This window comes from Epinephelus moara, chromosome 4 (assembly GCF_006386435.1).
Source record: "Epinephelus moara isolate mb chromosome 4, YSFRI_EMoa_1.0, whole genome shotgun sequence".
NCBI classification, from domain to species: Eukaryota; Metazoa; Chordata; class Actinopteri; order Perciformes; family Serranidae; genus Epinephelus; species Epinephelus moara.
This window is the reverse complement of record NC_065509.1, coordinates 29,798,562-29,812,346: the sequence shown is the minus strand read 5'-3', so window position 1 is coordinate 29,812,346 and position 13,785 is coordinate 29,798,562.

The following is a 13,785-nucleotide window of genomic DNA, read 5'->3' as shown; positions in this document are numbered from 1 at the left end:
TATTACTTTGTCAGACATTTGTTATAACAATCTGAGCCTGTCAGTGGCAAAAACAAGCTCTTTTATTGGATGTAAACTGATGGTGTGCTATTGACGCTCGTGGTTACATTGCAGCCTTTTTCACTGCTGCTGGCTGCAGCAGTTTCTCTCACCACCAGGCCAGTTTCAAAAGTTGTTGTTTGCAATAGAAACAAAAACATGGGGGAAAATGGGTTCCGTTTGAAAAATACTTAAGTTTCCCTTTCAGTAAAATACAGCAGTAACTGCTGCATGCTGTATCATGTGCAAGTTATTTAAGAATCATCAGGACAGCAACAACTTTAACACTGTTTACAGCAAGGCAACCCCTGCCAAATATCTTCCGTCTGACCTTTCAACAACCCCAGGATCCCTCCCTGCTGGACTCCTGTCTCTTTTGCTCCTAACTCAGCCATTCTGCTGACGACACTGTCCAGATGGTTTGTCCCCACTTATCACCAGAAAGGAGACGAAATGAAGGAGGTTAGAAGTGTGTGAGTGAAGGCAAGAAAAGCACAACACGGGCCACAATGCTTTGACCTAAATGTTACATGAGGGCCTGCGTCTTGGTATGGGGGACTGAGGGACACTTGAATGCTGGGATGAGCTGGCAGCTGGAGCAGAGCACGACAAGCGCTCGTCACCCCGCCCCGCATCCTCTTCCCCTTCGCCTGCTCATCCTCCTCTGTGCTCTCGACCCTTTACAGCGGCTCACCTCAGTGAGGATGAATAATGAATGTGACTAGACACATGGGTCAGAGGTGACGTGTCTGTGAGGGAGCAAATTCCTCCTTGATTAGTACATAAAAAGCCAGGCCCATCTGCCTCTTCTCTGGGATTTGACAGGGGTCTGGGCAGGAATGCCAGGAGCCCAGGGACAGTGGAGCAGAGACAAGGCCTGGGCGTTGGGGGTGGGGATATGAGGGGGGTGGAGGGGTGGTAGTCCTCTACACCAAGCAAGGAGAGACCCACAGCAGGGGGACTCACTTTATCATCACCTCACATCACGCAGACTCTGCAGCATTGTAATGTGCATAGCTTGAACTTGCCTGTGGGCGTTTTAGTCTTAGTGCAGTGTATACAAATCAGGCTATCAACCATTAAATGGCAAGAACGGCACTAACTGTTTTGTATTAACTCATAAAACTCGGAAGTAATGGGGGTTGTTTTGGGCTATCACACCTCAGGAATACATCTCTTTTATACGCTACTCATTCATATTTGAACACAGATATATGATATTTCTATTCTTCAAGGGCGGACTCAGACTGTTTCCTCTTTGCACTGTTACATTACATTTCCTTTCATGCAGCTCTTGACCACTTTATAAGAGGCTGACCGCAGACTGCCTATGCACAGTTTGCTAAATTACTCACACATGGGTCTTTTAGAAAGGTCAAGGCCATCTGCAACACCACCAAGAACCCCTTGAAGCGCCTGACCTCCCATGGGGTGCATCATTGATCTTATTAGTCTTTATAGAAGGATTAACAGTGGGAGCTCCTCGGTAGAGCTGTCCACTCATTTACACCAACGGTCTAGGGGTGCAGGGAGGTAAATTACCATACTGTATCCCACAGTAACAATGCAATATATACATGCCCTAAACGAGGCCGGAGATAAGCAAACATGTTGGGAGAGGAAAACACGGAGCAGGTTCACCTCGCATAGAGAGAAAGAACTTACCCTTCGGCAGCGGCTATAATTAATATGCTAAATTGAATTGCAATAATCGACTAGGGGACTGGCCTTGTGCTCTAGAGGTAGGATGATTAAAATGTTAGGCTCCAGTGAAGGGGTGATTGGGACCCTGGTGAATTAAGGATTGGATTTGATGGGAGACAATGCGGCTTCTATTTTTCATTAATTAGCCTCAGATCCATAAAACCCGTGAAAGACTTCAATTGTGTATTACTCCAGCCTCTCAATTACATCCATTCATTAGCTCTGAATGGCCTCCACCAAAGCATTATAGCACATGCATATGAGAATAAAGGAGTGAATGAAAGATTGAGTAGACTACCCTAATGCCACTGGGTCCCATTATTATATGAGGGGAGTTCATGAAAAATGTTGAGGTCCTTTGTCAAATGTCAAAAGGATGAATGTTACATGGCCAACACCCAGCACAATACACATTTGTGTGGGCTGTCAAGTCATAATAAGCTTCTATTAAAAACCTCTGCAGTCACATCCACACACAGCCATTGTGCACTTATAGACATTAATCAATATAAGCTTTTGAAGGTGCAAACCATCAATTTTCAATGTCTTTCCATAGTTTCAACGAGGAAATCGAGTGGCTTCTCTAAACGCAGATTCAAAGCAGGCTTTCATAGCTCAGTGATCACGTAAGATGAAATGGGGTGTAATTGCCCACACAGGTGGACATGAAAGACTTCACCATAGTCTTAGACTTACTCACAAACATCCTGTTTTAATTATAACCCCTGAAAACAAGCTGTATTTTTACCCCAACCACAAAATTAGACATTCCTAAATCACTAGGATGCTCCTTTGGAGATTTCAAACACTGTTCATGCAGGCTGGATATGCAAGGAGCTTTTAAATGAATAAAAAGAGTGAGTGCTCTGAGTCCCGTTGTAGCTGTCTGTAGATGTAACTCTCCATAGGCACCCCAAACACAATCTGTGATTAAAATCTCCTTTGACATTTCTTTGTTGCTGTGTCTTTGCATTGCTCCGACTCACTACGGTTTTGTTTCGCTCCCACAAGCCAAAAAGCCAAGCCTGAGGATTTACTACATTTTGTTTTGATGCGTACATTTCCTTAAGAAGATTACAAAAAAAAAGAAGCAAGTGTTGTCATATATCCTGTTTGCAGCTCGTCTCCCTCCTCTCGGTGTCTCACTCCATGTGAGTGTGTGCCTGTGGGTGCACACGTACGCGCAGATAGAGAGAGGTGTAGTGACAGGATGAGAGAGGTGCATGGTTGTGTAATGAAACCCATAATTACAGGGCGAGGGATGGGTATTGTTCATGCGATTGACAAGTCCCTTTCAGTCATGAGTGCAGTTTTCTGTCAAAGGCCTGTTTTTCTGTCTCTCTCTTTTTTTTCTTTCCCCCCAGAAGGCCGTGCACCTTCTGCTGCTGCATGAGAACACAAAGGCATCACTCTCCTGGACAGGGAGTGTGCATGGCGATAATGCATGATTTGCATTTAATTCTTGGATATGACAGCCTCCCTTATAGTACAGTAGAGCCCCGGGCCTAATTTACATTGTGTCCTTATCGGGTGCCATAATGCTTTGTTAAAAGACAAACATTGGGAGCGGATGACATTTATCTGCATGATATGGTAGTGATATGGTTAGCTGGCGTACATGTGTATTGTGACAATAAAAACAGCCTGCTGATGTGTTGGGGATATTGTAGTAAAGCTGCACCTGTGTACACCTTGTTTGAATGCAGCCTCTGTGGATGTTCTTCCTTTTATGCGTGTATGCTAACATCTGAGCAGATTGAACTATAAAAGTGAAGAGATACTCCTCCCCTGAAAAGATGAAATTATGTTCCAAATGTCAGACCTATTTCCTCGTTCCTTTTTCCTCAAGAAATGGAAAGTCTGTATGTTAGGTGTCATTCATGTAATAACATCCTCAAGTATCTGTTTTCACACCTGCGTCTTCACACACTTGTCACCTCCTTCCAATACTTGTAAAAAAAAAAAAAAAAAGATCTTGTACTGTGAACAATATATACACAGTAGTTTTTAAACTTGCTTCTTGTCCTCCAGCGCAGCCCCTCCTGATGGTGTTAGCAATTTTATTGAACACGGCTTTACATCTGACTAGTCTTCCAGAACAAAAGTTGCAGCCAAGAGAATCCAGAATGTCACATATTGGGTCAGTGCGTCCGACTGTGTGATTCCTCAGATATTACACATTTTTAATTCCTCCTTACATGCCGCTGGAGAATAGAAGGGGCAATAGCTGCCCATAATTGAGCCATATTGTTGCTGAGCTTAGGATTCTTGTGGGAGATGGGCAGAAGATGGAGGAAAACACAAGCCTGACCCTGGAGACAGAGAGGCACAATCTGCTGTACGTACCTCCAGCTCACACCCATATGAATGAACTCCTCTCATTCTCTCAGCAATCTGCATTGGCCATTAGCTCTCCTCTGCCTGATTGTGGGACACATAGACATTGTTAAACCATTGTTAAAATGTGCCAGGTCTGGGCTGGTATCATCCCTGCTCCCTGATGAGTTATTAAACACATATGGAGCATACCGGCATTCCCAATAAGCCCAGGGATATGTGCTCATTCTCAATTGCTGAGCCTCATCTGCCACCTGCACCTTTTTTTAAAAATTAATTTGTCACATATCTGAGGCCAGGAAACTGCCCGGCTGAGTGCCACCTCTATTTGAGCTCAATGGTTTGAACACTATCAGAAGGGACGTGTCAAAAATGGCACGATTTGAATTGCATGTGAACTGCCTCGCCATGTGCTATTGCTTGTTTTTTGTGACAGGAAGACAAGCCCTCAAGCAAGGATATTTTTTTTACCGCACAAGTGTTATCCTGGTGATTTCTCTTTCACCCCAGAGATGATTGGAAGTGTTAACCATGTTTCCTGTGTATGACATGTCTCTTTGTCATGTCGCGCTGTCAACGAAAAGTTATAGCAAATTAATTCCCTTAGGACCCAAAGCCAGTTCTCCCTTGCAGTCGCTCTTTCCCCTTCACTAAAGTTCAAGCACTGTAATATCGAAGGTCAGACGAGAAATTGCTTGTCTATTAATACTGAAAATCTGTGCAGCAGGAGTTTAGATGGAGTGTAGTTTGGTGATGGCGAAAGCTTTGGTGCAACAAGAATTCCCGTCGGAATCACAATTTGCCTCAGCATTCCCCGGCCCTTCACAGTTTGATAACTCAATAGATTACCTGCCGCACTTTCCAAGGACATTAAACTAAGTTCTCCTCAGGATCGATGGGAAAGGGCTTTTTGGATATCAACGCTGCTCAATACTGCACACTTCGTTTCCCACACCATAAAAGGCCCCTACATTTAATTATACCACATGGAATGGCTTTAATTCCAACTTTGTACAGTTTGCTAAAGCAGCTGTCAATGAGAGGACGACAGAAACACATCACTGTAAAGAAGAAATGTCTGTTGCCCCAAACAAGATGAACCAAATCAGGAACTGTGAAATACTAGAAAGACTGTTTAGAAAACTGAGCAACAAGCAGGGCCGATCAATATATTGATATTATATCAATACAGTGATTGGATGTGGATATTGTGAGTGTCTCTTTTCCTGGTTTTAAAGGCTGCATTAAAGTGATGTAAAGACTGCTGCCTTTACCAACTTAGTCATTGAATCCGCACTACTGATGATTATTTATCAAAAATCTTATGGTGTAAATATTTTGTGAAAGCACCAACAGTCAACTCTACAACATCATCATGATATTGAAAGAAGTATTTTATCACAGGGCGCTATACTGCGATCCAAATGGTCATTTATGCGACCATCTTTTGTGAGTATGCTTGTTAAAATATTACATGGTTGCATTCATTGCATTCAGACAGAATAGTATCAGTAACATTGTTAACACTGTGCTACATTACAGAGAAATACAAAACCGTACTAATGAACCTTCATTAATATAGGCCTATATTTTATCTAAAAGTGCACGTCACACACTGAGCGAGCCGCCTTTTAATGACGCTGTCGGCAAAGCAGTAATGATTATGCTAAGTGGCTAATGGGTATATAGCTACTGACATGTTTCAGATGATACGTCATGTTTGTAGTCGACCAATGAAGATGAGTTTACATATCACCTTGGGTTCGTCCTTCACCTTCTCAAAATGATCCCACACTTTGGATTTCCTGCCCGACATGTTATTAACTAGCCTGTGGAATAACCACAGCTACCAGCCCTGGAAATTAACATGACTCCTGTCTGACTGCTGAGCATGGCCACTTCCTGTCTCTGTCCTTTCAAATTAAATTCCCACATGGTCCAGTCATATAGCTTTTGATTTATCTTAAAGGCGCTGTATGTAAGAATGTGGCCAAAACGGTTACTGCACTCAAATTCAAAATACTGCCGCGAGTCGTGTCCGCCCCCCCTCCCCTACAGATTCGAGGTTGCTGGACAGCAGCACGCTGGAGACTGATTTGCTTGCCCACGGGCAGCTGCCGTGGCAGGGCTGCGTTGCCGCATCCTTGATCTTCGGTTTTCCAGCGGACCATTCGAGCAAGTCCGGCTTCTCTGCTGCTAACGCTGCTGCCGGGATACAGCTGAGGACGAGCCGGCTGCTAATGCTATGTACTGGGACACTGCTAATGCTGCTTGCCGTGCTGCTGTAGCTCAGTTGTAACTGTAACTGATGCTGAGACTCTACTGACTGTGTGACTGCTAGACGGCGGTGGGTGGCGCAACAGGCCAAAACACAAATTCAAAACATAAACATGATTTGCGGACCGTAAAAAATTTTTTAAATGCGAATATTCTGGCTGTACTATTGTTGTCGGTGAGATCAGTATGTTATATGAACATTATTCCTTAGTCTCTGTGACATATTAGGATGATTTTACGACTATTTGCTTTAGATTTCTTACATATAGCTCCTTTAAAAAGGCGCAGCTCCTAATAGAGTTTCACATTTTCTTTTTCTTTCTTTTTTTTTTCTGCTACTAAGCGACCAATTAAATCTTGCCGACTAATGACCTTTCTGGTCGACTAAAGTTCAGTCAACTATTTGGGGGCAGCTCTATCACTGATTTTAGATATTGATACTTTGTTGAATTAAGGTTGTAAGATCAAGTGACTGAAATTCAACATCTAATGCTAACATCAATTTAATTACTGACAACAGATGGCGTTGACATTTTGTTGGTTTTAAATTGTGTTGATAAGTAGCCAAAATACGATGTCTTCCAAATTCCTCACGCCAACGTCATCTCGACATAGAATTAGTTGTGACATACGGAGAACAAAACCCAACATCTGCAAAATGTGATAATGTTAACATCCATACAGTGTGAGCCTCAATGTAAAATTCTAACATTGTTAGACATTTAAAATATTGTCAACCCAATTTTTCTTCCAACCAAAATACAAAATCTACGTGATGTAAGAGTCCAATGTCTCATCATATTGACGTCCTGTGCCAGCTGGGTAAAGACCCTCACATTGACAATGACAGCTGACTCATATATAAACGGGTCTGATGCGGGTTAAATACGCATCGGCAGGTCCATTGTATTTCGTCACTGTGCTGCAGTTTTATAAATTACAATCATCTGGTCACATTTCTCACAAGCTCCATCTCAGTGCCTCTTTCTCTCCTTGCAATTTTGGAATTCATACAACTCAAGTTACATCCAGTAACTACTGTTAGGCTACTATGGGAAGAATACTACCAGTGGAAACACTGTGTGTTTTTATTCATTTATTTTTTCATCTATCATATTCTAAAAAGGATTTAAATAATAATAATGCAAAAGAAAATATGTAAATAAAATGATGGGACCAAATCATGTGCTGGTGGACCAACTGAGAAAGCTGGTAGCATCAGTGGAGAAGTTAATCTGGAAGCCTGGATCAAAAATATTGTGATTTCATTTTCTCCATATTACCCAGCCCTAGCAACAAGCTGACATTTAAAATATATTTTAGGTAACTAACTAAAAGATAAATTTCCTTCTAGTATTTGCATTTCATTAAAAATAGACTGGCTTAAGTAGACAAGGTGAGAAATGGGCACTTATATTTCAGACAGGTGGCAGGTAGGGAGGAGTTATTGGTGCCCACTTCCTTTGTCAAAGGCAAAAAGGTCTTTGGAAGGTCTTTTTCAAGTGTGACACTCATTGCTGCAGACTATTTACCCACGCTTGTGCTTTTATTTATCGCGCGGTTCCACACCATGAATTATCTAATGTCTTATGGACTGTAAATTTCCCTAATGCAGTTCTGCGCCCTTCCTCTACACTTACCTACAAACATGTGCGCACACAAGCACACACCACAATCAGCCACGCACATATACAATCATAATACCCCTGAAGTCACCCTGTGTAGGACTACTCCCTCAGCTTTATTGTGTACTGAGGCAACAAAGTGCCCGCATTTGTTTGCGAGGGGTAAGTGATGAAAGCATCAGCCATAAGAAACCCCCCGGTGTCCTTTTGAGGCCCTTGTGGAAGCAGTAAAGCCGCTGTCACCAATCAATCAGGGAGAGTACCGCAATATTGTTTACTAGTGCAGCTCATTAAGCAATGTAGCAGAACATGCTAACTTAATTTAAAGTGAGATTTATTGTGGCCGGGGCAGGAGAGAACCATTGTCCCGTAGCTCAACTCTGTGCCAGTGTGGATCTGGGTTGCTAAATTACAACCAGGAGCTGCTGATAAATTGTCCTGTTCTCATCTAACCTACTTACCGGTTTCCAGATAGACAATAATGAAGAATCATTTGACACTGAAGCAGAGCACACTAAAGTCATTTGGTATCACCCTATCAAGCCCGACTGTTGGCCGAAAATACCACAACGGCTGTGTTATAAGGAGAAGTAAATTAGTAACATGTAGAGACATGGATGACTGTCATTAACAAGGCAATGCAGGTTACGTTGCAGTAGAAAGTGCATTTTACCTTACCCTACGGAGGGATGCAAAAGCAATCAAAATCAAAATTGATTGCTTTTTACTTCAAACCGCTTCTCTAAAATTAGACTTTATAAAATTGGTACTTGGCAAAGAATAAAATTGACAATAAAAAGCAGATTTGTTTTTGCACAACAATATAAAAGCCTTTGTGTTGCATAATTAGCTTGAGCATTCTGAAGATGTTTATAAATAACAAAAGAAATGCAATTGGCTGACAACTTAACTCCTCTCACACACTCACAGACAAACACACACACACACACCCTGCAACACATCTGTGGAAGTGGCACTGACACACTGACAGGCCTCCCACTGAGGACGAGGTCACACCGAAGCCCAGTGATCAGGACTCTCACCGGGGTGCTTTTGGCTTCTTCCCAGGTACCAGGTCCGGGGCATCTCTCTCGCAAAGTGCCTCAGGGGAGTAGTCACACTTTTAAAAGACGGAAATTAAGTGGAAAAATGTCTGCTCACTCACTGATGTAATTATCTGTCCTGGATTAACATCTGTTCGCAAGCTCGCGTGCCAAGTCCACTTCAACATGTGCCAGTACCTCGTGGCAGTGCCGGGTATGTGTACCTGTGTCTATTTCCAAACGCTGTGTATCTTGGCACCAGCTGCAGCAACTTTTCACTCTGACATCCTCCACCCATTCAACATCTGCGTATTTATGTGAACATCTTGGCTGCGGTCATTGAGAATACCAACGTTGTGACACCATCTAATCAGTTTTTCCGGTTTAACCACAACACGGCAGCACAGGTTTTCTTAGATGAAATTTATTTTACAAATTACTTGTGCTTTACAAAGCAGAAAAGGAAATTAAAGACTGTACTTTGTATTCAGGGTTCCTACAGCTTAAGGCAAGTTAGATTTTAATTCTTTAAAGACCTTTCTAAGCCATTTGGGGTGGAAATTTCAGAAGAATTTTACACCTAACCAAAACTGAAGGGAATTAAATCATGAACCAACATTTTTTTTACTTTAGCTGAAGGACAATTTAACCTAAGTGTCAATTGTTACATAAAACATGACGTTTCTAGTCCAGCGAAAAGCGGCAGAACTGCGACATAGCTGGCATTTGTATGGCAAGGTTTTTTTTGGTAATTTTGTGTTTCTTATTTTGCATGTGTGATTCCACTGCCTTCATTCCCTTCATGACAAGTTTAAGAAGAGGGATTTGGTACATTAGAAAAAAAATATGTAACAATTATTTTTAGATTTTAAAATGTATTGTCAGAATAAAGTGATTCATCGAAAAAAAGTTAGAATGAAAGTAAGGAGATTACAGAGGGGCAGTCCTAAATATGCGGCTATACTGTTGGGCAGCTCAGATGCGATATTTAAATGAATGGGTGAATCCAGATGTTTAAAATACATACAAGTCTAGAACTCGTGGTGTACTGACACTAAAGAATTGCCCCTTTGTAAATTACAAGACGGTGGAACAGGAGGTTCAAAGCGACTTCATTGTTCATTCAAAACATGGAATAAAATCAAGATTTGTTTCAAACTTAAGAACTATTTTTCACTTCCAGCTCCTATATGGAGAAACCCAGATTTCCCTCCATCTTGTCAAGATGTAGTGTTCAGGGTCTGGCAAGAAAAGGGCCTGGACTGGCTTGTCGAACTCAATGAAGGAGGGACAATGGGTAATAAGTAAAAGTTTGGCTTTGTGCGGTGATATCTGTTGGCTGTGTTTAATCTTTTCTTTATTCTGGGTGTCCCTGCTACAGGCGATCTAGTTCCCTTCTGGAGCTCGTTTTTCATTGATGGTCCTTTTTCCCATTTTCGTTTTAAAAATAAACTTCCTTTAAACTGGCAATTTGTTTTGCTCTGCTTTTTCTTTTTTGAAAGTTCTCTCCATTTCACTGTGTTACTCTCCCCTTCCCCTTGACCTCTGGCGGGGACGTAACACATCATTTCCTGGAGGACATTTTTAAACAACCCCTACCAAAAAGATTTATTTCCTCTGTTTATGCAACCTTAGGCTCAAATCTTAATCACACTACAGACCACATAGAGGAAAATGTTTGGGCATCAGTCATAGAAAATACACATACTATTTTGAGACACCAACAGAAAGATGCAATTTCAATTTTCTGAGCTCTTCTAAATGTATTCAGAAGTTGGCATGCATGCAGATATGTTTTGGAAATGTATAAAGATACAGAAATGTTGGCAAAAAGTGAAAACTGAAGTGGCTGCTTTGATAGGATGTGATTTGGAGCTACTACATCTTCAATGTATTCCAGCAGCCAAAGTGGACGATGTGAGGAGCTGCCATGGCGCTTAACTGGTTGGAATACTCCTGCACATAGCAAGGAGAATTATAATGATCATCTCTATAATTTTGGATCTCTAAGGACGTCCTGCAATGGACGACAGGTATAAGGAAGTACGGAGAACTATGGCTCTGGAAAATTGACTTACACTCAATACAATATTGAGGGATTTATCAAAATATGGCAACCTGTCTTGACAAGATGGACGCCTCTGAACAGGACTTGGTTATACTTGATTAATAGCACTCAACAGACTTAAGCATATCCTAGTAATTTGTATGTGATTGTTTCATTGGTGGTGGTGGTGGTGTTTTTTTCTGGATTATGATAGTGAGGTTGTTACTCCTGCTGTTTTTGGTTTGGTTTGAGATGGTTCAAATGATGAAAAAAGCTGTTCTGTAAATAGCCAGTGATAGAGGTATATGAATCTGTGGCTGGAGCCGAATAAAATAATTACCAAAAAAAAAAAAAAGAAAGAGTGATTCATAAAATTCAACTCCCGTGTCTGAGCATTTAAGACTATTGAAAGATTGATTTAAGACATTTTAATGCCTATTTTTCGAATGAATCCAATGGCTTTTAAGACTTTTGGGAACCCTGGCTCTGAAGATTATTTCAGTTTATATGACTTCATCATATTATTTTTATTCAGTAGTCAGCCATATTTAGAGCTTTGGTATTTTCTGCCTACTCTCCTTTTATTATAAAATTAATCCAAGCAGGGACGAGTCCTCACAGATTATCCCCTCCTGTTGGTGGGAAGCCTCTAGAAAGCTCATTAGCATGCTTCATTTATCTATATCACGTGTGTCAAAGAGAGTGTCAGGGTGGGCGTTCACCTAGTGGCTTATTCCCACCTTAACAACTCTGTTGTAACAGAGCTCAGGTGGCCCGTGTGTACCAGAGAAGCTGCTTGATATTCAGCCCGCAAACCTGGGCTAATCCATTATGCATTGGCATTGTTATACTCCTTTTTACTTTTCCCCCTTATTAGAAGGGCCAACTTTCCCTGGTGCGGCTCTAAGTGCGAGCTAAATGAAGGATTCCATTTGAGTTGTGGTTATTGACATGCAATAACCAAAGGATTACACCTGTCTTACTGCGGAAATGCCATCCAATATAAGCGGAAGGAATGTATTTGGATGACCCTTGGGTATACATGGTGACTATTCCCAAGAATGTTGAGCCCACTGGGAGCAAATTATAATTGAACTATACAACGGAAAGAGAATTTGCATCTCCTCTTGTTAACGGGGCCCTAATTATCTTTACTCTTCAGTTATTGGAGCAGAGGGGATAGAGCACTGTGTCCTCTCTATTAGATCAACTGTCTGGGGAGTTTTTTAACTATAGGTTAATGAACTGCAGAATATCAGGCAGAATGCAATCACAGCTCAGCCAATATTACCAAGGATATGATGTTTCGGAGCATGTGCATCAGGGCTGGGGAAAGTCAGGTCTCGGGGGAGCATACCCCTGTAGTTTCAGAAATGTATAATTGGCAACAATGCCACGGCGGTTTTCTCCTATGCTCAATATTTCAAATCATCTGCCCTTGTTGCCACACAAATGGCTCTGGCTAGAGGATATTATCAAGTACTCTCATTACAATGCATGACATGTTTTACAGAGCTCAGTTAGTATAAGATTTGCGTAGCCTTTGGCTTGTCAAATGATTCTATAATTGATTAGATTAATACTGATCAGTGCTAACATGGAGCAGAGGGTGGACTGATGTCAGTGTAGAGCAGATAATTGGATATAGTGAGTTAGTGTGAATGCATTATCAGTGATTAAATGGTTTGGAAAACGTTATTAAAGTAATAGAACAGTCACATGTGCTAATTTCTGAAAGGAAATAACCACTGATTTGATTTTTTAGGAATTGTGATGGATAATTATATGCACAGTATGATGTATTTCTCATTAAAAGACTGCCTTGTCTGATATATACAGTAAGATGCTACACTGCCACACAGTGTTAATAAAGTCTATTACTCCAGTGAATTCACTTTGTGTGATCTAACCAAAAACACTGCCTACATGGAGAAGAAATTTAGCTGTATTTTGCCTCCAAAAAATCCCATTTGTCAAGTATCCTCATTGTTGGGTGTAAGCTTTACTTCACCAAACTCTGAAACACACAGAGCTTTGCTGTGATGACAGCAAGAAAGAATCCTATGTCAGTCCCAATACACCCCTTGAACCTACATAAGGGTAGGGTACAGCAAGGTCGGCAAAGTTTACTATTAAAAGAGCCATTATTGGCCAAAAAAGAAAAAACAAATCTGTCTGGAGCCGCAAAACATATCTGAGTAAAAGGTAACAGCCTATTAAGTCTAAATTAGCCCCTCAACATTACAAGTAGGTCTAAATGAGCATTCATTAATAGGGTTTACTACAAAGTGGCTACTCTGCAGCGGGCTATTTATAATTATTTGGTACTTTAACTTTGATGCGTTGGCGGTGAAAAACATTTTTTAATTCAAATGGAGAGGGTCTAAAGAGCCACATGTCGCCTACTCCTGGGGCAAAGTGTTGGGGCTACATGGAGGTTTTTCACAGAATCATGTTTATTTTCTTAGTTAATCAAATTTTAAAAATTACGATCAATGTTCAATTTTCATAGGTTTATATGTCAATCTATCATGGTCCTTCTCTTTAAAACAAGCATTACAGAAAAAAATCGATAATAGTATGTCGTGTTAGCTAACTAGCTAGCTAACGTAACATTGTTATAACTGATTTGTACATGACAGTCCTACGTTTTAAATATATTTCAGTGTCGCATCCTCTCCTTTGATGGCATATGACACCCGAAGTTTAACAA